The sequence below is a fragment of the Schistocerca piceifrons genome, chromosome 3 (assembly GCF_021461385.2).
Source record: "Schistocerca piceifrons isolate TAMUIC-IGC-003096 chromosome 3, iqSchPice1.1, whole genome shotgun sequence".
Classification (NCBI taxonomy): Eukaryota; Metazoa; Arthropoda; class Insecta; order Orthoptera; family Acrididae; genus Schistocerca; species Schistocerca piceifrons.
The window spans coordinates 46,317,139-46,343,882 of record NC_060140.1 but is presented as its reverse complement, the minus strand read 5'-3'; positions in this window follow the sequence as shown (position 1 = coordinate 46,343,882).

The window sequence follows — 26,744 nt, the reverse complement described above, 5'->3', positions numbered from 1 at the left end:
ATTGGAAATACCACATAAATAATATTGTGGGGAAGCAAAACAAAGACTGTGCTTTGTTGGCAGAACACTTAGAAGGTGCGACAAACCCACTAAAGGGACGCCCTACATTACACTTGTCCATCTTCTGCTGGAACATTGTTGCACGGTGTGGGATCCTTACCAGGTAGAATTGATGGAGGACATCGTAACGTGCAAAGAAGGGCAGTCCATTGCGTGTTATTGTGCAATAGGGCTGAGAGTGTCACTGATATAATATGCAAGTTGGGGTGGCAGTCACTGAAACGAAGGCGGTTTTCTTTGCGGCAAGATCTATTTACGAAATTTCAATCACCAACTTTCTGTTCTGAATGTGAAAATATTTTGTTGACACCCACCTATGTAGGGAGAAATGATCATCGTAATAAAATAAGTGAAATCAGAGGTGGAACGGAAAGATTTAGGTGTTCCTTTTTCCCATGCATCATTCGAGAGTAGAATTGTAGAGAAGTAGTATGAAAATGGTTCAATGACCCTTCTGCCAGGCACCTGAGTGTGAATTTCAGAGTAACCATGTAGATGTAGATGTAGATGTATCTTCAAAAGAAACATTGCACTTTACAACTAGTTTGTTCCTTTCACTTGATGATTTTAACATTAACCTCAGGGATAAATTTGATGACTTTGAATTGTTCAGCGAAGAAACACCCAGAATCTGATTACAAGAACTTATCTCAAAGAACAAAACGTTGAGCTCATGCTGGAGTTTTTCTGATGGCTCTGCACCATCAGTCCAACTGAATGAAAAAGAGAAATTCAATGTAGAAATCATTCTTCCCATAACTGATAATCACTTTTTTAGATGAATGCTCATGTTAAGTTCATATGAGAACATTAGTCAATGTTTTGGTTTACTTTTTTGCTTGAAAACTGAATGTTGAAGAGCTGAGATGAAGTTGCATAGGATTTACTGAAATTTATTATGAAGATGTTAATGAGCAAGAGTTGGAAACTGAATACCTGCATTTAACAGAATACTTGAAAATTATGCATGATAAAAATGGAGGAATTAATAGTATATAGAAAATATATTAGCTTTTGAAAAAAACTGATATTTCCAAATGTGGGAATTGCATTGAGAATGTGTATCTTGGGGCACTCCATCTACCGGAAGCCCACACACACAGATCTGTATTTGCAGGCGACAAGCTGCCACCACCCTGCACAAACCATGGGTTTGCTGCATACTCTGGTGCACCGGGCACGTGTGGTATCTGATAAGGACAGCCTTCCTAAAGAATTAGAACATTTGCAATCCGTCTTCAGGGAGAATGGATATTCTACATGCCAAATCCGCACAACTGTAACAAAGAAGAAATGTAAAGAGAAAAAAGAAGAAGAAGACAAAGAGGTGGTCAGGTCCAGGGCGTTTGTTCCGTATGTGGGTAACCTCTCCTCCAAAATAGGAAGGATTTTAAAGAAGCATTGTGTTAAAGTGATCTTCCAACCACCTACAAAAATATCGGCTTTGCTTGGCTCTGTGAAGGACGATCTGGGTCTGAGGAAGGCGGGTATTTGTAAGATCCCTTGTCAATGTGGCAAATCCTACATTGGCCAAACTACTCGCACAGTATGGGAAAGATGCGTGGAGCATGAGAGCCACACACGTCTACTACAGCCCAACAAATCAGCCATAGCAGAACACTGTATTTCGATGGGACACTCCATGGATTATTGTGGAACAAAAATTTTAGCGATAACTACATCTTTTTGGGAATCCATTATCAAGGAGTCCATGGATATACGATTGGCAGAAGATCTTATTAGTCGAGACGGCAGCTTTCAGATGGATAAAGCATGGGATCCTGTAATTTCTTTAATCGCTTCACAGAGACATGGGTCTGCATCTAGTGCGACAGCTGACGAAAATTGATTTTATACTTTCGACTACCGCGCCTCAGCTGCGCGAAGGCGCTTTACGACAGATAGCACAAATGTAGGTACACCACTACGCATGCGCGGCCCGCTTTTGCTGCAGAGCGTGCCAAATTATCCTTCTCCACTGCTCAGGCGCCGCCGCGCCAATTTTTGGTATATATAGAATGACGCGCACCAGTAATCTTCAGTCTCGTACTCACCTGAAGATGGCTGCATGTTTGTTAGCGAAAATATCGTGCCAAGATGTCAACGTGATCCGGCTGCAAGCCTGAAATATGATGGACCAGCATTGAGAATATTTTTAGGCATGATGGTAACCATTTGCAGTGCAGAACACTCCTACTCCAAATTGGAAACAATAAAAAATGAATTAAGAAGTACAATTCTTCAAGAGAGATCAACCACTTTATCGCTCATGAACATAGGAAGTGATATGCTCAAAAATACAGATATTGAAGATGGGACTAACGATTTTGCCTCTCAAATTTAGATTTTTAACCTCTAACCCTTTTAGCATCACAGGTTACTTTTGTGGGGTATATTAGATTATTTATTCATTTAATGTGAATGTCAAGAAATAAAAATATGTCTAGAACCTCGCTTCTCCACTTTGTATATTCTCACAAAATAGTGCTCTGTCAAGATCATAGGAACCCCATTAACGTATAGGAGGCCCTGGTCACACTAGAATAAAGATGGCTCTGCTGGGTACATGCGTGTTTAACCATTCAATGCTGGGGTTGTGAAGATGATCTTTGTTACAGAGATTACCGAAATGGGGTGCAATACCCATGCTGTAGCACAAATACTAATGACGGAGATGATACAGACCTATTAACAGATTACACAACTACCGTACATTGACAGGAGTGTTGCATGGGAGATGTTGAACCTGTTGGAGCAACATTTTGAAGGATATCTATCATGTTGGAAAGACAGATGCTGTGGAGTGATATTCATGATAGTACAAGAGATGGGACAGCAGGGACATCGTCCGACAATGCTACACCACTGAAAAACAACATGGCAAACAGATCCAGATCCTATGACCTATCACGACCTCCCATCCCCTATTTCCCCACCAATTGTGACATACAAACAATTCACACCAAGAACCACACAGAGCATTAATGATAGTGTGGAGGTTAGGTGAAAATCTGTAGCAGTGACTGAATGCAGCACGTGACAACACCGGAGAAGGTGTGGCAAACTGTTACAGCTCTTAAGTCTGGTGGTACTACAGAACACAAGGTTGCAAGAATTTGTTAGCATACATACACCAAATTCCATGAATCATGTGACATAGGACGTTAAATTCATTATTGGCATTTAAACACGTGGGTAAAGCAAGCAGCTATCACTCTAGGCATACTAATTTTAGGGCCAGCACCTATTTTCTTCATCACTTCCAATGCCACTATTAAATAACATTATGCAAAAGGTTTAAACCAAACTGAGGAAGAGCACTGGAGTTTGTGCCAAAGTTGATGGATTATACTACTGACAATCACACTAAAGCCAACACTGTTCAATATAGACCAGAGTTGATTTGAGTATGATAGTAGTCAGTTTACTGTGAGTTCAGTGACTGGAGGGAGGGGAACTGAAGTCTTCATGCTATTGCCACATATACTTCACACTGTTATAAAATTCAGGTGCTTTTGTCCACGTCAGGACACATTACAAACAAATTGTACACCTGCATTCAGGAATAGTGTGGTAAGTTTAGCAAACAAGTGTCCCAACCACTACAATGGAACAAAACACCAAACATAGAATATTCTGCATTGTTAGTGCGACGGTGACTACAACACTTGTTTTGTCTTGGATGTGAAAGGTACTGGAAACGGAAATAATGAGACCTGTCATTCTGTTGTTGTATTTGTAGAAAGCTCAAAGTGACAAGTTTTCTGACCAAATCCTTTTGCAACAGGGATATGCAGTTGTAGAAAAAGATTGATTCACTGAAAGTACTGCCAGCCTCTGGACGTTTACTTCTTTTGCCAATATAAACTATTATCACATCGAACGGGGGTACATATGTGCTGATGAATATCTTACTATCAATCTGCATGTCAAACTCTTCATTTTCAGAGTACATTCTTTCATACATTATCAGTTCTGAGCACCAAAATATTGACTTGTGCTCCACCACGCATGGAAGGCGTCTTGATATGTGGAACACGACATGCCTCTGTCAGTCCGTGATATGTTGGACATCAACTTGGCTGCAGCTGCCATATGCAATGCTTCTCACTGTGAATGAAGTGCCACTGTGATCTGCTCATGGTGTAACCAGCCACTTTGCCAACAGCATTGCCTTCTCCCACCACATTACAAGGCAAAGGACTACAGTAGGTTGTATGGGCTTTGTATGATATATTTTTATTTGTGCCCAATGTTTCATTTGTGTATAGTCCAATTTGGAATTCAGCTCATGATCTCAATGAGGATCATAGAGTTAAGATTTAGACCCAATGTGCAAGGAATGCTCACGACAATGCCTGTACTGCAAGAAGAAAGAAATTCATTGCAGAAATATTTTGTTTCTGTGCAGTGAGTGTCATGGAAACATGTAAGAACTACAAGGAATACATCATTTGGATCTATGGTATCATAATATCTGTTGCTGTGCATTTAACATACGAGAAACACACTAATGGAATGTATGTGCAGCACCTCATGTTATTCATATTGACCCTGATGTCCATATCTCTTATCCTTTGTCACACCATTAACATACCCTGTATGTGCACAGGTATTGCAAGCCATTGTGAAACACCATATTTTGCACATCTTCTTTTCTTTGCATGCCTGTTCACCTCTCACAGGCTCTCGCAAATTCTTATTGGGAGATCCCAGTGCTTCTCTTGTCACAAACAGTGGTCTAAAACACACCACAATGAGAGGACTTGTAGAACAGCAGAAACATAATAAGTGATTTAAATGCCAGTGAGGTGGCATGCTCTTAGGCCCAACAGCACCCTGTTTTATTTGACAGGACAGGTCAGTGTTACACATCACTCAGTTGGTGCGGAGCCATCATACAAGGTGGAAATGTGTAATTGTTGATTACACTTGTGACATGCACACCATAGCATTGGTTTCCACTGACTAGGACCCACCAACCCCACAGACTGCAGTGGGCATGTGAACACCATCACTGGTACACTGAGTGGCAAGATGTACTTTTTTCAGAGAAGTCAACCTCAACTCATCCAAAATGATGACCGCATAGGCTTTCGACATTGCTGTGGTGAAGCCAATCTGGCTGACTGTATTGGTGAGCGCCATAGTGGAAAAACGCCATTTGTGAGGGTTTGGGCGCCATTGCATGCTATGTGTGATCTTGTTGCCTATGTTTTGAGGACAGTCTGAACAGCTACCACTATATGAGGGAGGTTTTACAGCTTGGAGTACTGCCGTTAACACAGGCAGTTCCTCTTGGCATATTTCAGCAGGACTACACCCAACTGCATGCAGCAAGAAATGTGCAAGTTGTCTTCCAAGAATGAATGGTACCACCACTTCCCTGGCACATCCATTCACCTGACATGTCACCTACTGAACATGTCTGGGATACAGTCTGTCAACAACTCGTTCCTTCAGGATTTCTGCAGTCAAAGATGATACTCTGTAGACATGCCTACAAACCATGTGGTACAGTACACCTCAGCAGCATGTTCACGTACTCCGATTCCATACCACGATATCTAGGGATTCTGACTGCAGCTCGATGGTGGCACTTCTCTGTACTAAACTGCCACAGTCACAGTGTTTATAGCTCCGTAATGTTAATCATTTGTGTAATGTCAAGTCTCTAATCAGTAGTATTAATTTCATATTGATCACATGTCTTGGTTCAGTTTTTCCCTTTTTCAAAGCAGTAGTGCATAAAACAAATGTCCACAATGGATGTCACTCACCATTTTATACCTACACTTTTCAATTTTCAGTTTCCCTCAGATGAAACTGAATAAGGATGGTCAGTTGATGGTATGTTCAAAAGCAGTACTTTTCAGTGGAGCTTCTAAGAGCAATTGGATGAATCAGCACGTGTTCTTGCAATGGTTGTACTATTTTAAACAGCACACTCTGCCAGTGGGAACAAATCCAGTCCTCTTAACTATGGATGGCCATGCTAGTCATAAAGACCTGGCAGCTACAGAATATGTAGGTAACAATCACGTTTGTATGCTGAATATTCCACCGCATAACGTTCTTCAGTAACAGCCATCGGACAGGATGTTTTTTAAGCCTTTCGAGACTGCACTTTGAACTGCAAATTCAACACAGACAGGATGACATCACTTGTACCCATGGTCTAGGAGTAGCGTCTTTGATTCATAATCAAAATGTCTATGGTCCCGGGTTCGATCACCGCCACTGCCTAAATTTTGATAAATAATCAGCAGTGGTGGCCGAAGACTTCTGGCATAAGAAGTCAGCCTCATTGTGCCAACGGCCTTGTCAAAGAGGGCGGAGGAGCGGATGGAGATTCAGGGCACTCTCTTGTCCTAGGGGAGGGAAATTGCCCCTAAAGGTAATCAGCAATGATCAACGACATGAGGATGCAGAAGGCAATGGAAACCACTGCATTAAAGACACATAATGTGTATCCACAGGACATGGGACCTGTAATTGAAGAAGTGTCATGATGATCTCTCCATTGGCAAAAGATTCCGGAATAGTCCCCCATTCGGATCTCCAGGAGGGGACTGCCAAGGGAGAGGTTACCATGAGAAAAAGAATGAATAATCAATGAAAGGATAAAGTTCAACGAGTCGGGGCGTGGAATGTCAGAAGCTTGAACGTGGTAGGGAAACTAGAAAATCTGAAAAGGGAAATGCAAAGGCTCAATCTAGATATAGTAGGGGTCAGTGAAGTGAAGTGGAAGGAAGACAAGGATTTCAGGTCAGATGAGTATCGGGTAATATCAACAGCAGCAGAAAATGGTATAACAGGTGTAGGATTTGTTATGAATAGCAAGGTAGGGCAGAGGGTGTGTTAATGTGAACAGTTCAGTGACCGGGTTGTTCTAATCAGAATCGACAGCAGACCTACACCGACAACGATAGTTTAGGTATACATACCGATGTCGCAAGCTGAAGATGAACAGATAGAGAAAGTGTATCAGGATGTTGAAAGGGTAATGCAGTATGTAAAGGGGGACGAAAATCTAATAGTCATGGGCGACTGGAATGCAGTTGTAGGGGAAGGAGTAGAAGAAAAGGTTACAGGAGAATATGGGCTTGGGACAAGGAATGAAAGAGGAGAAAGACTAATTGAGTTCTGTAACAAGTTTCAGCTAGTAATAGCATATACCCTGTTCAAGAATCACAAGAGGAGGAGGTATACTTGGAAAAGGCTGGGAGATATGGGAAGATTTCAATTATATTACATCACGGTCAGACAGAGATTCCGAAATCAGATACTGGATTGTAAGGCGTACCCAGGAGCAGATATAGACTCAGATCACAATATGGTAGTGATGAAGAGTAGGCTGAAGTTCAAGACATTAGTCAGGAAGAATCAATATGCAAAGAAGTGGGATACGGAAGTACTAAGGAATGACGAGATACGTTTGAAGTTCTCTAACGCTACAGATACAGCAATAAGGAATAGCGCAGTAGGCAGTATGGTTGAAGAGGAATGGACATCTCTAAAAAGGGCCATCACAGAAGTTGGGAAGGAAAACATAGGTACAAAGAAGGTAGCTGCAAAGAAACCATGGGTAACAGAAGAAATACTTCAGTTGATTGATGAAAGGAGGAAGTACAAACATGTTCCGGGAAAATCAGGAATACAGAAATACAAGTTGCTGAGAAATGATATTAATAGGAAGTGCAGGGAAGCTAAGATGAAATGGCTTCAGGAAAAATGTGAAGACATCAAAAAAGATATGATTGTCGGAAGGACAGACTCAGTATACAGGAAAGTCAAAACAACCTTTGGTGACATTAAAAGCAACGGTGGTAACATTAAGAGTGCAACGGGAATACCACTGTTAAATGCAGAGGAGAGAGCAGATAGGTGGAAAGAATACTTTGAAAGCCGCTATGAGGGTGAAGATTTGTCTGATGTGATAGAAGAAGAAACAGGAGTCGATTTAGAAGAGATAGGGGATCCAGTATTAGAATCGGAATTTAAAAGATCTTTGGAGGACTTACGGTCAAATAAGGCAGAAGGGATTGATAACATTCCACCAGAATTTCTAAAATTATTGGGGGAATTGGCAACAAAACGACTATTCACGTTGGTGTGTAGAATATATGAGTCTGGCGATATACCATCTGACTTTCAGAAAAGCATCATCCACACAATTCCGAAGATGGCAAGAGCTGACAAGTGCGAGAATTATCACACAATCAGCTTAACAGCTCATGCATCAAAGCTGCTTACAAGAATAATATACAGAAGAATGGAAAAGAAAATTGAGAATGCGCTAGGTGATGATCAGTTTGGCTTTAGGAAAAGTAAAGGGACGAGAGAGGCAATTCTGACATTACGGCTAATAATGGAAGCAAGGCTAAAGAAAAATCAAGACACTTTCATAGGATTTGTTGACCTGGAAAAAGTGTTCGACAACATAAAATGGTGCAAGCTGTTCGAGATTCTGAAAAAAGTAGGAGTAAGCTATAGGGAGGGACGGGTCATATACAATATGTACAACAACCAAGAGGGAATAATAAGAGTGGACGATCAAGAACGAAGTGCTCGTATTAAGAAGGGTGTAAGACAAGGCTGTAGCCTTTCACCCCTACTCTTCAAACTGTACATTGAGGAAGCAATGATGGAAATAAAAGAAAGGTTCAGGAGTGGAATTAAAATACAAAATGAAAGGATATCAATGATACGATTCGCTGATGACAATACTATCCCGAGTGAAAGTGAAGAAGAATTAAATGATCTGCTGAACAGTCTAATGAGTATACAGTATGGTTTGAGAGTAAATCGGAGAAAGACAAAGGTAATGAGAAGTAGTAGAAATGAGAACAGCGAGAAACTTAACATCAGGATTGATGGTCACGAAGTCAATGAAGTCAAGGAATTCTGCTACGTAGGCAGTAAAATAACCAATGATGGATGGAGCAAGGAGGACATCAAAAGCAGACTCGCTATGGCAAAAAAGGCATTTCTGGCCAAGAGAAGTCTACTAATATCAAATACCGGCCTTAATTTGAGGAAGAAATTTCTGAGGATGTACGTCTGGAGTACAACATTGTATGGTAGAGAAACATGGGCTGTGGGAAAACCGGAACAGAAGAGAATCGTAGCATTTGAGATGTGGTACTATAGATGAATGTTGAAAATTAGGTGGACTGTTAAGGTAAGGAATCAGGAGGTTATACGCAGAATCAGAGAGGAAAGGAATATGTGGAAAACACTGATAAGGAGAAGGGACAGGATGATAAGGCATCTGCTAAGACATGAGGGAATGACTTCCATGGTTCTAGAGGGAGCTGTAGAGGGCAAAAACTGTAGAGAACTACTCTGAGATGAAGAGGTTAGCACAGGAAAGGAACTCGTGGCGGGCTGCAACAAACCAGTCAGTAGACTTATGACCAAAAAAAAAAAGGATGACGTCCTGCAGCTGAACCACTGGCTATGATACGGTTCCACTTCTGCAGTCATTTACTCCCCATTCCATATAATTCTCTCTCCAGATATAATTAACTGTATCAAACTAGTAGGTGAGCACATAGTCACAGGCAGTTTCAATGACAGAGAGAGAGTGCACTAGGAGACAACAGATACAAAGGGCACAAAATTAGAACAACAGTCAGGAAATCCACCACTCGCCCAGCTGCAGAACAACACATGGCAAGCCCCACACCTCACTACACAGTCTGCATGCTGACCCAGTACTTTTCTTGTTATACAGTTTAATTACTTTTCTTATTTATTGCAAGCGTCTACTGTGGCAGTGGTGTTGAACTGAAGTGATGAAGAGAACTGCCAATGCTAAGACTGGATCTGCTGGAATTGCAGCAATTTGTTACAATTTCTATTACAGTCACATCACACTAATAATCAGATGCAGTGGCAGCCATTGATAATGCAGGAGCACACAACTGATGCCCAAACTCTTGCCACTAGGTGCACGATGACGAGTAGCTGTCACATTGTTTGTGGGCAGAGGAATTCTGGGAAATGCCTGTCAAGACAGGCAGGCTTCAGTCTGACTGTGTGCCATCTTCAGCAGAGATCTTGTTTGGAGTTGCTGGCACAGGATGGATATCTGGCAACAAACTTATCACATAATAGCCATGTGGTTCCAGAAATCTCTTCACACAAATTAAGATGTTTCTTTATGACCAGTAACTCTCCTGCCTTGAGCAAACTGTGAGAGGAAAACATCAAGCATACTGCAGAAACTGCAGACAACCCCAAAACACTTTCCAATCCTCAAAATGTGCTTCCCTAATAAATGAATGTAAGGTCATACAACTTCATGCCTTCCCTGGTATATAATATTAAGAATCCTGGAAAAAGTACTATAAATTATATACTGCCTTAAAGACATCACATTCTGCCATGATTGTTACATACTATATAACTGGACTTATCTTTATTGTTTATTGCATTTGGGGGCATCACCTCCCCACATCCAGCTGGAGAAGTAGTGTTATCCTCCAGAATCTACTAGTGACTGGGCTTGTATTACAGGATCCTCTCCAGACCAGCAACCTGTCAGTGACCGGAAGGAAGGAAGGAAGGAAGATTAATGAACTTGTTGTCTTCAGAACAATGAACACTAACACGGAGTGGTTGAAGATAACAGGGCTGCCAGTACCTCTTCAGTTCCTACCCCAACAGGGTACGTCCTTTGAGAGTATCAATTCTCCAGAGCCACTGAAGAGGGAAAGAAGAAAACTTGGGGCAGTGCTACTCCAAGTAACCCCACAGGTCAGATCCTCTCATGCCATTAGACTCAGAACCTGCATTCGTCGATGTCACTCCATCAAGCACTGAACGTATGGAATGAAGCATTGCTATGTGATGCCTTTGGTGTGAAGCACAAAGTCTACATTCCATCAGCAGAGGAAATGAAAACTATGGTAAGCATCACTAATGACAGCTGTAATCTGAATGGAGGATGCCATAGCAATGATTACTCCAGAGACACACAAAAAAATTGCAGTCAAAATATTCAAAGATCAATGTGTTTGTTTACATGTAAGTTCTTTGCTATCAGTCCATATTGTTTTATTCGCATTTTACATGACATATTTTGGGAAATGATTCCCTTTTTCACTACCATGTTTTCTCTTTCTACTTTGCCATTCTTATGTAGTGTTTTTGATACATGATATTCTGTTTTAATTTGTTGACTAAATTTTCTGATGGTCCATCTGTGCAGAGTTTCACAGATGTTGGATACCACACACAACTTCCAGTGCACAGTATACATTGTGAATAGCTTACATAAACAGTTACAAAGATCTTTGTAGTGTTTTTTGGTGCAAGTTATTATCATTGCATACTTTTCACTGGAAGCTGTGTGTGATGTTTAACATCAGACTTCATAACAACAAAAGTAACAACACCAAGGACAACAATAACACCAAGGGGAGTTGAGTCAACAGTTAAGGTAACAGAGACGGGACTTAGCAGCACTCATTTCATTCATCATGAAGATAGAAGGGGATGGTGTTTCATATGTGTTGTTTCATTTTCTGTACATCTACATACATACTCCGCAAACCAATGTATGGTGCATGGCTGAGTGTATCCTGTTCCACAACTAGCGATTCACTTTCCTGTTCCACTCGCAAACAGGGCTTCTATGGAGGCATATATGAAATCTGTTGTCCCTCACTCTAATCTCTCTAATCTTATCCTCATGGTCCTTACCCAAAATGTACGTTGTCAGCAGTAGGATCATTCTGCATTCAGCTTAAAATGCTGGTTCTCTAAATTTTCTTCACAAAAGGAGATGGGAAACTTAAATGGGGAGCCCCGAAAGGAAAACTATCTCTGTAATATGTGCATGTTGTTCAAACCTATCAGTGACAGATCTTGCAGCCTGCCTCTGAATTGCTTCAATATTTTTCTTTAATCCGACTTGGTGCAGATCCGGAGCAGTCATTCACACTGCGATTATTTTCGTTGTTGAAGTGTTGCTCTTCTGCATGAAGTGGTGTTATAGTTATCAGTGATATCACATTTGGTAAATGTGAGGATTAGGCAAGAAATAATAAAAGTTACAGTAAAAATCGTGGAGAAAGAGAAGTTTGAATTGTGGGAAGGAGAAAGATTCAACAGAAATTAAGTCGGACCAGACATACTGAGGCATAACCTGGTGATAAAACTGTGTAGGTGACAGGAAAACTATCAGAAATTTTAACAGCAGATTTTTAAAATTAACACTAAACATACTGAGTTTCAGTGGTGCAGACATAAAGCTTAGAGTACATGTTGTTTTTGTGTTGTTAATGACAGCTGCATGAAAGCAGTATTTGGACTGAAGACCACAACAAGAACATGGTTTGAAAGCTGTGTCTTGGGACATGATATTGGAATTGGTTGACTGAGATTTCTCGGTCCATCTAGATCACAAACTGAGCTAGGGTCATTTGATGAGAGTACAGGTGAAGTCGCAATGTCATGTGATCATAAAGTGTGTCCTGAATTGTTTTCAAGACAACTTTCAGACAGATTAAAATTGTGTGTGAGATTGGGACTCAAATCCAGTAACTTTGTCTTTCACTGTCAAGGTTTGTACCTACTGAGCTACCTAAATACAACTCATGACCTGCCCTCACAGCTGGATGTCTGCAAGTATCTCCTCTCTTATGTCCCAAATTTCACAGAAATTCTCCTACATATGTTGTGGTACTACCACACCTGGAAACAATCCCTCAGGCTATGGCTATCCATGCCTCCAAAGTATCTTTTCCTCCAGGATTGCTTGCCCTAGAATGTATGGAGGAGAACTTCAGTGATGTCAGGAAGGTACGAGATGAGGCTCTAGTGGAAGCGAAACTGTGAGGATGGGTCATGAATCCTGCTCAGATAGATCAGTTGGTATAGCACGTCACCACAAAAAGCAAAGGTGCCACATCTGAGTACAGCATACAGATTTCATCTGCCAGGAAAGCTCTAGTTTCTAATCAGCAAACACCCCACAGCAGAGTGGACATTCATTTTCCAATTCTGGGTAAATGTGGTAACATTGAAAGTTCTTCAGATTCAGGCACACTACAACTGTTTGATATTGTGCAATTCCAGCCCCAGATGAGAGGGAGGCAGGGAAAAAAACAGCACTAAAAGGATGGAACATAGCCTTGAGAAGCAAAGCAAATGCTCTTTGTAGTTTTATTTCATTAAAGTTGACATGCAGGTTAACCATTGTGGTAGATAAAACCACATGACACACATATATAGGCAGCATTCTGTCCAAATATCTTACAACACAAAAACAGAAACAAAAGGTGAAGTGAATTTAATGTGGCATCAACCACACACTAACTCAAGAACTGTTTCCAGATAATTGCACTCTTATTGGTGGAATTAACTAATTCCTCTGTCACACAGCGCACACTTCACAAATCCATCCAAACTTAAATCCCACCCAGGTAACCTCATAGATGTCCCATATTTAACATTGGAGGGGATACCACTAGGTCGACACTCCAGTGTTCATGAAATGTGTTCCCAGTTGTGAATATTGTGAATACGGGCAACCATCAGTTGTATAATGCAATGACAACAATCAAGATTTATGATGGACTGAGATTCTAACCAAGATTTAGACTTATTGCACATGGTAGCCTGATTATTAGTCTACCCGAGTATGACTTGTGGGCAGACCCAACTTCAGCTCACATTCTTACCTTAATTATGTATAGTGCTGTAAGGGCCAAACATTTTAATTTAAATTCACATTTTAGTTGAAAGTCACTTACCCACCGTCAGCAGATACATAGGCTAACACAATGCCTATGCTGTTCAGAAGCACACTGCAGTGTTCCTTTGGACATTCATGGCTGTGCGAAGGAGAATTCCTCCATATGTCTGAGCAATGCGAGCACTGCATTATCACACTTGAATGATCAGATTGCCACCACTCACAGATTGTAAAAGAAACCAAGTTATTACAATTACTGTGCAGTTATGGCTAGTAGCTTCCTTCAGACTTTCATCACGGCTGTCTAAAAATCTGCAACAGTTATTGTAGCTGTGACACATAATATGGATGTAAAATTCCAAGTTTGTGTTCACCTAAGCACACCATTTTCTGACTCAACAGTAGATGTTTTTTCTTCAACACCACATCTGTTAAAGTTGCCTCAAAGCCATTCCATAAACAGCATAATACCTCTATGTAATGGACTGCAAACAAAAAGTTCCTCTTCTTTGTTGTCCATAACTGAAGAAAAGAGTGGCCTTACAATAAAAAACTGATCAAAATATCCACGGGTGTACTGCTGGTCTACTGTGTCCAATGGGCACAATATTTTGGTGATCATACATGTCGCCATCATCAGGTGAACTGACGGACTGAGCTCCTGTGAACATGCCGGCACGGAGATCCATACACTATGGCTGCTCAGAGGGAACTGGTTTTGGTCGCGGAGGTGGCCGATTTAATTACCCTCCTCCCGTGGTGTGCTCCCTCCGCTGTCCATGCCCCGCGGCACGGTCGCGCAGTGAAACAGATTGCTACGGTGTCTGAGATGACATAGGAGTGATGGCTCTGTCCACCGTGGATGACACATTCGTCATCTGGGCACACTGGGCACCTGGTATGGATAAACTCCTTGACTTCCTTACACATCTAAACTCCATACACCCCAACATCAAATTCACTATGGAGACTGAAACAGAGGGTAAATTACCTTTACTTGACATCTTGGTCAAGAGAAGGGCTGACGGCACCCTAGGCATGGGGTGTATCGGAAGACAATGCACACTGATCTGCATTTGCACACAGACAGCTGCCACCACCCTTCACAGAGGAATGGGGTACTTAAACCTCTAGTACATAGGGCGCGCACTATCTCTGACGCAGAGAGTCTACCCCAGGAATTGGAACATGTGAGAACTGTATTTCGAAAAAATGGGTACTCAGAGTGGCAGATTCAACATGCTCTCCACCCAACCACTACAGCACAATCTGTGGAGATGGTTGAAATCACGAGGGAGGAGGGAGGCACTGCGTTTATTCCATATACAGGCGCACTCTCGGGGAAAATCGCCAACATTTTGAAGAAATACCGGGTCAGAACTGTGTTTTGTCCTCTGAATAAAACTTGTGCACTGATGGGGAGCGCCAAAGATGGCCTCGGTTTGAGGAAGGCCCACGTGTACCAGATTCCATGTCAATGTGGCAAGTCCTATATTGGTCAGACGATGCATACCATCGAGGATCGATGCCATGAACACCAGAGGCACACTCGACTAATGTATCCGAGCAAGTCGGCAGTCACTGAACATTGTTTGTCAGAAAATCATGCTATGGAGTATGAACGCACGAGGATTCTGGTACAGACGTCGAGATACTGGGACAGTGTTATTAGAGAGGCCATCGAAATTCGCACTAATGACAACCTCATCAACTGTGACTGTGGCTATAATGTTAGCAAGGCTTGGGAACCAGCGATTGGGTTAATCAAGAGTAAATCGAGCAAACGTATAGTTGTGATGACCACGGCGGACAGAGCCATCACTCCAACGTCATCTCAGACACCGTCACAATCTGTTCCACCGCGCGACCATGGCACAAGGCACGGACAGTAGAGGGAGCGCGCCGTGGGCGGAGGGTATTTAAATCAGCCGCCACCATGACCAAACCCAGTTCCCTCTGAGCAGCCATAGCATAAGGATCTCCGTGCTAGCACATTCACAGGAGCTCAGTCCGTCAGTTCACCTGACGATAGTGACACGTATGATCGCCGAAATATTGTGCCCATTGGACACTGTAGTCCAGCAGTACACGCGTGGATATTTTGATTATCAAATATGCCGAAACAAACTCAAGAATCACAATAACAAACTGTATTACCTAAGTGAGCTTTAGTGAAACTGGATGAGCACGGCACAATGTAAGGATGACATCACGCCTATTTTCAAGCCCAACAGCCCATTCCTTGAAATAAGTTCTATGGAAAGACACTATGAGTTATTCTATTGAAGTCATTAATGACATATTTGATGTACTGAACTGCAGAGTTGTCCACAGCTCGTGGTCTCGATGTAGCATTCTTCCTTCCCAAGCACAGGGTCCCGGGTTCGATTCCCGGTGGGGTCAAGGATTTTCACCTGCCTTGAGATGACTGTGTGTTTTTGTTGTGTCATCTTCATCATCATCATTTATCCCCATTATGGTAGGAGGAGGGCAATGGCGAACCACCACCACTAGGACCCTATCTAATACGGCGGTGTGGGACTCCCGCATTGTCCCCTATGCTCTGTTGAGGATTATGGGGACTTAATTATCATCACTACAGAATTCCCAAACATAAAGGGTTCCAAATCTGTTGCAGAGAGATTAACCATCTAACAATTCAGCAATTCAGCATATAGCGGAAATCCTGAGTCACAATAGGCACTACAAAAAGATTCACACAGTTACATTCCATCCTGGATTTTCCATTGTTTGATTAACAATTCATCAAAATACTATAAAAATTGTTCTATGTGATATTGGCAATAAATTGACTGGTACACGGTTAGGCTGAAGGCAATGGAACTTGAAGATAGGAAATCTAGGCACCCAAAGCAGGGAGCAGCCAGAGTGATAGTAAAAAACACACACACACACACACACACACACACACACACACACACACACTTGGTACTTGCCCCTGTGAATCGCAGTGTCAATGTGTTTACAAAGGTTTGAATGAGGTGAGAAATGGGTAACCGTGCTACAACAGCACTCCCCACCTACAAGAGGCCTCAGAGCAGTGCCAAGTAATGTAGAACACAACTGTTGCTAGCCATAATAGGAAGGACAGTGATGTTTAGCTTTCAGCTGAATGCAGTTGCTACCAAACTCGGAGTGTTAATGTAATGGCCAGAAACATCCCCATCTACAGAGGGATGGGATCTAAAGTTGGTTGGCCAGAGATGCAAGCGAGTTGCACAGCTCCATGCAAGACTGGCCAATGTGTGTAAAGTGTCGGTGGATTTTCAGGCTAACTACAGATATGGAGAAATTGTGCACTGCCACAATCCCTTAAAAACCCATGATCTTTTTATTCAGCGTGAGTTTCTGTTGAAAATGTTGGGATTCAAACTCTATGTCACTTGTTGACACCTTCTAGTAAGCTCCAGCAAATCTATTTTATCACTTGGAGTGCTACCCTCAAAGTTTGTACTTTACAGTGCTGTAAGTGGGATACAGCCATTCGCTCCAACCCTGCGGACACAAACACTGATTACCATTGAGCAGTGAGTCGCTTTCTTTGCTTTTTATAATGTTTACAATTATCCTTCAGTGTAACAGTAAGTCACGGGCATGAATAACAAAATTTACATACAGAGTTTCTAGAATTTCCTGCCGCAAGTAGCCTTAGGTGCAGATTTTGGGACTCCACTCACAGTTGGTCTGTGACTGTTGGGCACTGATCAAAGCTATCAACTTGCCATCCTTGGAAGTTTATCTTTCTGCATTTGCTCCTAACCACTCAGGGAGTGCAGACTGACCTGTAATGTCTGTCATCACCAACTGCAGTAGTTTCTTGTCATAACATCAGACAGAGGGAAGAAACAGTGTTGCAGTTCCACAAAGGCTTCATTATGTCAATAAAACTTTTATTTGGTGATTTCAAAACCCTTAAAAGTATGTAGATCAGTTAGATGTTGACTTCCAAACTACATCAATATAGCTAGTTTTTCGTTCTTGCATATGGGAATTGTGTAATTTTTATATTAAATATTCTATTTTATGCAAGGAATAGAGTGGTGTCAGTACACTAATTCCACAAACTGGTAAGGTCACCCAATGATCCTATTTGATACTACAATATTGCCAACATATCTCCTGTTCATTTACTATTTTGCTCCACCATCTGATCAGATAACACAGGCAAATACTAAAGACGACGGCTTTCATTATAATCTTAACTTGACCTTCCAGCCTTTTCAGATAATATGGTCATGGCTGTTTATGGGAATTATTCAGTTAATGCTGCCAAAGGCACATCAGTATGGAAACATGATAAGCAAACAACTGAGGGCAAATGTCTGTCCAGTGCCTGCACATCTACATGACATGGTTCATTCCAGAAACTTCCACACACTGTGAACATATGAGAAGTTACCTTAGCTCATTATTTACATACATAGACCCCTACACTCAGCTTTGACATTTTGATTTCATTAGTGGACTAGATGATCTCTGTTTTGAAGTAAAAATTACAAGATTTGAGTTAGATGAGGCAAGACATTGCTCCCGCAGATTGCCACAACATTGGATGTCTGATTATTATATTGGCCACATTACTGGAGAGGAGATGGTCAGCTTCACAATAAATGTAGTGAGAATCAGGGTCTCTGCAACAGTACTAATAGATAGCCAATCAATGCTAACCTTTCCTGAGGTAACTTGTCTCTCGTTTTTCAAGCAGGTGTATTGTCTTACTTATGACCCCTGCACGAATGCCAGGACTTATGGCCTCTCAAACATTGATCATCTCAAGGGGAGAAAATATCTGGTCTGTCATGCACCCTTCTTACCAGACATCAGAAACATTTTGTATACACGCTAACATCCAATGTAAATTACAAAGACTTTATTCCTCATATTTAATGAGAAGATATCATAACGAATTCTCTTCCCTTGGAAAAACATCAGATGCTGCCAGCTGACCCAACCTAATGCTTCTACAAGCATAGTTGATAATGCACTGCTACGAAGTTTTATTTTTTCGTCACATGCATGATCAGTTTATTGAGCACAAGAACACATCTGCGAACTTGCGACAAATGAGATCTAACCATATGCATACTTTACAAAGTTCAAATCCTAAGGGTCTACCTTATAGAGGTGTCACGTACCTATGGCGACTTTCTGAGATTTATTTCCACAAGCCACCAAAAGGCAATAATCCAGAATATGACAAAATGATCATTGTTCAGTTGCAAATAGAAGTGTGTCCTTCAGTGAAGTAATCTCTAGTTTTAGATTCATATAAGCAATCAAAATGAAGAGACAAGCACTCAAATGATGCCATCAAGGATGGAGACCATATGGAGAATGATAAGATTATTTCACCCTATCTCCAACAAGTGAATCAGCCAAACAGTGTGGGTACTAGGTAGCAGAAATTTTATATATTGTTTAAGGTGAATGACTGTTTCAGGTGTTGGTTATTAAGAATAAAATACGGAAAACCACCTGATCTGGTGAGAGAAATCTAGATTTTTCATCCTCAGCCTTCATTACCAGTGAGCTCCACATACCGGGTGATCAAAAAGTCAGCATAAATTTGAAAACTGAAAAATCACAGAATAATGTAGATAGAGAGAGAGCTACAAATTGACACACATGCTTGTAATGACATGGGGTTTTATTAGACCCAAAAAAAAAAAAAAATACAAAAATTCCAAAAATGTCCAACAGATGGCGCTTCATCTGACTGGAATAGCAATAATTAGCATAACAAAGTAAGACAAAGCAAAGACGAGGTTCTTTACAGGAAATGCTCAATATGTCCACCATCATTCCTCAACAATAGCTGTGGTCAAGGAATAATGTTGTGAACAGCATTGTAAAGTATGTCCAGAGTTGTGGTGAGGCATTTGCATCGGATGTTGTCTTTCAGCATACCTAGAGATGTTGGTTGATCACGATACACTTGCGACTTTAGGAAACCCCAAAGCCAATAATCACACGTACTGAGGTCTGGGGACCTGGGAGGCCAAGCATGACGAAAGTGGTGGCTGAGCACACAATCATCACCAAACGATGCGCATCTGTCGGACATTTTGTGAACTTTGTTTTTTTTTGTTTCTAATAAAACCCCATGTCATTCCAAGCATGTGTGTCAATTTTTGGCTCTCTCTCTCTACATTATTCTGTGGTTTATTAAGTTTTCAATTTTATACTGACTTTGTGATCAGCCGGTACATGCCATCAATTAATTCACTAATTCTGAAATTTCTCATGCTGATGGTTAAGGAAGTTCATTAGTCTTTGAGCAGGTGTCTGGGGTAACTCACAGAGGAATTTTGTAGAATTGTAGTGGAACGCAGAGCCCTGCAACTTGGCAGCACTGGGTGTTTGCTTACTTGACCCTCCTTACCCCTTCCTTTCCTCTGTCCTCCTTCCTTGACTCAGAGCCCTCAGTACTGGACCACTCAATCAAAGGTTAACAGATGTGATAATAATGTGTAATGTTTGATCTCTGGTGCTCCAGATGTGATGAATCACACCCCTGGCTGTATTGCATCCATTGAGAAATATCTGGGTTTGCCGACCGGAAAAACAGATAGAGTGTTTCATGCAGGCTGCATACTAGTACATCACATGGGTATGTGGAGTCCCTTCCTCTCCAGTAACAGCAAGGACAAATAAAATTATGTTTGAAGAAGACTTTGATACTTTTCATGGAGATGAAGTACACGAAAAGTTTTGAAATTGAAGTTTCTCATTGTTGGTGATGCAGTAATTGATCTTCACGCAAAAACAAGAACATTTGTAAGGATTACCTATATCAGTCAAGAGCCAGAGTTGAAAGTCATGGTAAAATGTGCCAGAGTAAGGAAATAGCTCTGAACACTGATATTATCTTCATACTGTAAATGTCGATAGCAGCTGGATCAGGCTACAGTGACAGCAGTTTCTACTTCAGATGAGTGACTTAAGGTTAAGATTGGTATGAAATACAATTTACTTATCTCTGAGCTGTAACACATGTCATGCCACTCCAATTTGATTTGTTCAGTCACATAATGAACACAACGAGGAGTGAAATCAACAGGTCATATGTGAAAATCAGTGTGTCCTACACCACAGCATCTGCGATGTGTGCATTTGTCTTGTAATCATAGAATCACAACACAACAGTTGTCGTTGTGGATTAGGTGCTCTGGTTCAAAGTGAACTTTTCCTGCATAATGGCCCTGCCTGAGTTAGCCTTGCCTCTCTGGAACGCACCTGTGTACATACAGCCAGGGTAGTGTCTAGAAACCAGTACGAGTCCTCACCAGAAAGAAAACGAGCACCATAATTGTGGTTAGAGAGAGGAAGTCTCGGGCAACAGTGGCTGTGAAAAAACAAATATTAACTCATTGCATTGCTGCTGACAGGCTAACAACATCTTCCAGTTACAGCCTTGAATGTAGGAGATGTCTGGTAGTTGCAGACACTGTTTCATCACATGAAAATTAAGATCAATATCTAAAGGAGAGCAGGCTGAACCACTGCTTCTAGCAGCAGGGGCATTTTCCAAAGTTCCAGGTGGGGGTGGGGAACTACAAATAATCTACTAGATTGCAAAGCATACGATACTTCATGCTGTACTCTATCTTCCTGGTTTCCTCTGTCCTTAGCACCTCTCTTCACTCTCTCTTTCTTCCTCTTTCCTTCCTTGACACGCCTGGAATCACATGCAGGCAACCCTTAAATGACCATAACCGTCCAATGTTTACTATCATTGTTCTTGTTAGCAGCTGAAGTTTAACATTAATGGGAGATGTGGTTTCTACAACTTCGTATGGCCCTTCATACATCATGAGGAACTCCTTCGTTTTCCCTTTTTGCGTATAGGGGCTGGACAGCATTACCCATTGCCCCACCCTATACTGCGGAAAACGTTCTTTCCGCCTTACTGTGTCTTCCTGCCTTTCCAAAGCCTTTGTATTTCCCTTTAGTACCTTTTTTTTCAAACATCTCAATTGTTCTCACAAATTGACGTGATTCAATGGTCCTTCCTTTCTGTAGCTTCACTAAATCAAACAGTGACGGTATTTTCTGCCTGTACTCTGCCTCATATGGAGACAAACCAGTATTTGTATCGACTTTTGCATTGTATGTGCATACAATATGCCTAAAATACTCATCCCACTGATGGTGATGAGAATCCACATAAAAACTCAGCATCTTCCCGATTGTTCTGTGGACCCGTTCTGTCCTTCTTTACTTTCAACAATTTACATAGTTCCTTCATTAAATCTGACATGAAGTTGGTCCCTTGGTCAGTAATTATTGTCTCTGGTACACCAAACTTCAAAATCCAGTTATTTACCAACACTTGTGCGACCATTGCTGTCTGTTGATTTGGCACAGCCACCATCTCCACATACTTTGAAAAATGGTCTATTATTGTCAGAACGAATCTCTTCCCAGATGCTGTTTGCCTAAAAGGTCCTAAGACATTAATCCCCAGGAAAGACAATGGACATGTTGCTTCCGGTAATCGTTGTAGCTGTATCTGTTTCCGACTCAAATCTGCTCTCTGCGCACATGATACACAATTCTTGACATACTGATCCACATCTACTTTCCTACCTCTCCACCAATACCTCTCTGCCACTCTCCTGTCTGCCGCTCTACACCCTCCACGACTGGATAACACATGATCATGTGCCTCCTTTAAAACCTCATCCCTCAATTTCGCTGGCACTACTACCCTTGGCCCTGTCTTCATTTCCCTGCACAGAAGACCATCATACACATTAAACTGTGGCTGCATCCGATACGATTTACAATCAATCATTGTCTGTGTCTTGTCATAGATTATGACCTAGCAGCATGGTAAAAATTACTTCTACTTTTGCCACCTTCCTACTTAGTGCATCCGTATTACCGTGCTTCTTCCCAGGCTTGTGCACCACCTTGTAGTCGAATTCACTAAGCCTCACAGCCCATCTAGTGAGTCTAGTGGACAGATCCTTCAACCACAACAACCACTTGAATGCAGCATGATCTGTCACTACCATAAATCTTCTCCCATATAAAAAACATTTAAAATATGTGATTCTGTAGATTACGCTGAGCATCTCCCTCTCTGTTGTTGAGTAATTCTTCTCTGCTGTATTCAACTGCCTAGACACATAGGCTACAGGATGTTCTTTTCCATCAGTTTCCTGACTAAGAACGCACCCTAATGCTTGATTCGATGCATTGCATGCTAGTATGAACTCCTTTTCAAAATCTGGAAACACAAGAACCGGACTTGATGTTAACACTTCTTTCAGTTTTTCAAACGCTTTCTGACACCCTTCCGAAACAATCGTGTCTATGGCCGTGTTAAATCTGAAAAACCCTTCACGAGCTTTCGATAGAAATTGCAAAGTCCGATGAATGACTGCACTTCTTTAACTGTTTTCGGTGCCCGGAAATACTTTACAGCCTGTACCAACCTCGGATCTGTTCTCACTCTGTCCTTGCTGATAATATGACCCAAATATTGTACTTCTTCTAATGCGAAATGACACTTTTCCAGGCTCAACATCAAATGAGCTGCTCTCAATCTCATAAAGACTTCCCTTAACTACTGTCTATGTTGCTCCATACTATTAAAACACTATAATGTCATCCAAATAGACAAGACACTGCCGTGGTTTGAAACCCCTCAATACACTGTCTAGCAAGCTCTGAAATGTTGCCGGAGCTTTTTTCAAACCGAATGGGATTCTAATGTACTGACAATGGCCTCCAGGTGTAGAGAAAGCAGTTTTTGGACGATCCTCTGGAGCCACCTCTAACTGATGATAACCACTTGTCAAATCCATCATAGAAAAGTACTGGCACTGTCCTAAGTGATCCAAAGTCTCCGATATGTTTGGAATGGTGTATGCATCCTTTACTGTCTTATTATTGAGGTATTGGTAGTCACAACAGAACCTGTATTTCTTAGTTCCATCCGCAGATCTTTTAGGCACAACAACAATTCCCATTCCCCAGCAACTATTACTATGCTTTATTATACCGTCTGCAAGCTGCTGATCAATGAAATCCTCCACAATCGGCAGCAAATACCTTGGTATTCTGTATGGTTTACAGTAAACAGGTGCTCCATTCCCTGTTAGTATCCTATGCTGAACTAATGGAGTTGCTGGCAACAGCCCCTGTGGAAAAACAAATCCTTAAACTCCCACAATAATTCTTCCATCTGCTCCCTTTCTTCTCCTTTCAAATGCTTAATTTGTGTCACACAATGCAGTTCTATTGGCAGTTAGTGGTTGATCACTTCGCCTACATCTTGAACACCAGTCTTCATCATCTGGCACATCCAAATTTGCTACTAAAAGTCCGTTCCTCAAATTCACAACTACAACGCTAAAATTATCCACATTCATGGGAACTACTCGGCCCTTGTTCCCCTCCTGTATGCGTACAAAACAACCCAATGAAGCCAAATCTTCATTATCGTCCATTGGTTCAATAACACATACTGTACCCACAGGTAGATTCGACTCCACACTTACCCAAACCGACTTCCTGGTGCCACTGGACCCCACGCACATGCAAATTAAGCCTTAAGGCTAATGTACGCGGTTCAATTGGTTTGTTCATTACATTGAACACCCCTCGTGACAGCCCTGCATTGACAGCACTTTCCCCTAGCGGAAATAACATTCCACCAAGTATCACAGTTCGTTGTCCAAGGTCAATTTTGGCATGATGTTGATGCAAGAAATCTACTCCTAGGATCATGTCGTAGCCCTTGCTCACCAATGGTACCACTTCCATGCATGTATTAGTTGACTTTCACATAGAGAAAGTCCGATTTGTCACGGACCCCAAAGGTGTGACCTCCTTATCCCCCACTCCACGCAACCTATAACGTGGTGGGTCTAACTTCCTTCGTCTCATTACATTCTTAGTAGCCACTGACACTTGGCCCCTGTGTCCCACAAAATCTTAAACTTTTTAGTTAATACAGATTCTACCACTGAACATTCCACCTCTGCATATGTATTCGTAGCATTGAAATTAAACAGGAGCTCCTTTAGGTGGGTCTTTGGCACCTTCTGTTGTTTAACGCTTGTCCACCTCTCCTATCTCCACTTCTTCATCCTCCACACTGCTGATTTCCACACCTTCCTCTATTCATTGGTGACTGGGTACATTGCCTCTGCACATGTCCCCATACGACCACACTTATAACATTTTGTACCCACTGTACGCCTGTTGCCATGTCTATTTCCGCATATTGAATTGCCAGGGGAATGGCCGAACACAAATCTTTCAGAGTCCTTTCACGCACTTTCCATGACATATGCTCCTGTAACCCTCTCAAATATGCATCAAGTGCCCCTTGCTCAGCCTCCTGCAACAGAACACTATTCGCTTCATCGCTATGACCCAACTCATAAGTGTACTCATTAATTTCCCTTATCCTGTCCACAAATTTCTCCACCATCTCCCCCTGTCTGTTTGTCATTGTACTTAACCTCTCCCTAAAGTACCGAGCACTGTTCTGTTTCTTGTACCTTTGTAAAAGCCCTTCCTTTAACTGTTTAAACTGCCCTGTCTTCCTTAAGGCCTCAGAACACCTTACATATGTTTTTGCTTCACCCATTAGTCTAATCTTGGCTACATGTAACAACTGCTCATCAGACCAACCATGCATCGCCGCTGAAATTTCCAAGTCCTCCACAAATGAACACACATCGTCAGCTGCCTTTGCCTGAAAATGGAATAATCAAACTTGCAACAGTTGGATCAATCTCCTGCACCCTAGGCAACAACTACTTATCAGATGCGGTTTTTCGCTCACTTCTAAATGTTAATTCATTTCTCAACTGAGTATTGTCCGCTATCGATTGTGCTACCTTTTCCATCAAAATTCATACCGCTTCTGGTTCCGATACACCTTGCGTCCTTGACTCTGCCATTGTGTTGCTTTGGTTCCCAGTTACCCATTTTGTTTCGGGATTAAGTACAAGAATAACCAGACTTCCTACAGCTCGTATCATCACACTCAGTAACATCATAAACCTATACAAAATTAATTAATCACCACAAAACAATGATACTCCCTGAACGTACTAACACTTACTCTGACAACAAAAAATACTATGCCCACGCAAACATCTAAAATGTGGCTTCTGGCAAGTCATACTCAAAACACCATCAAGAAAGAAAACATCCAACACTCAATAGAACAATCTGGAGAGCACTCACCACATCTTGTGACTGTACTGCAGGCAGTGGACTCAAACGTCGTACTGGACAGATGACATCCGCTATTCTGACACCAAACGTTGTGGTATCAGATGCCAGATGTGGCGTATTGATGCCAAATGTGGTGGATGAGTGCCAGGCAGTGCCGTATTTTAACTCATCGAGAACTTTCCAAATAATTTATTCATTTCCACTACACAGCTTCGTTCACCTCGGTCCGCATCACAACAGGCCCCGCATTTCTGAGGCGACTGCCCCAGCGACCTGTGCAACGCAATGATGTGTCGTGTTGGCCTTGTTTGCCAGCTGTAGAGGTCCAATTACGTCAGGATGGCTGTGCCAGCAGCCAACTCAGCAGCCACTGTCCTTGTTGACTCTGCGCTGCTTTGCCGGGAGCTGTAGGCTGGCCCTGCTGCTGCTTCTTCCTCGGCTGGTGCAGCTGGGAACGTGGTGGAAACGACCGCCCCCATTCTTGTGTCTGAACCTGCAGCCCTCGCCTTGTAAGTCTACGGTGTGCGTCGGGGGAAGAGACAACTGCCCGTGGTAGCGAGCTGAGGAGTGGCCTCCTCTGGCTGGCTGTGGACCCCGTGTCAGTGTCTGAGGTTAGAACTGACGACCCACCGTGAACCGGGACACTGACGCCCCATCTGCTGCCACGTGTAGCTGGTGGTGCAACACAGCCCGCCATCCAGGAGAGCTGTAACACTTCAGTCAATCTCGTTAGAAAACGACACCTATTTAT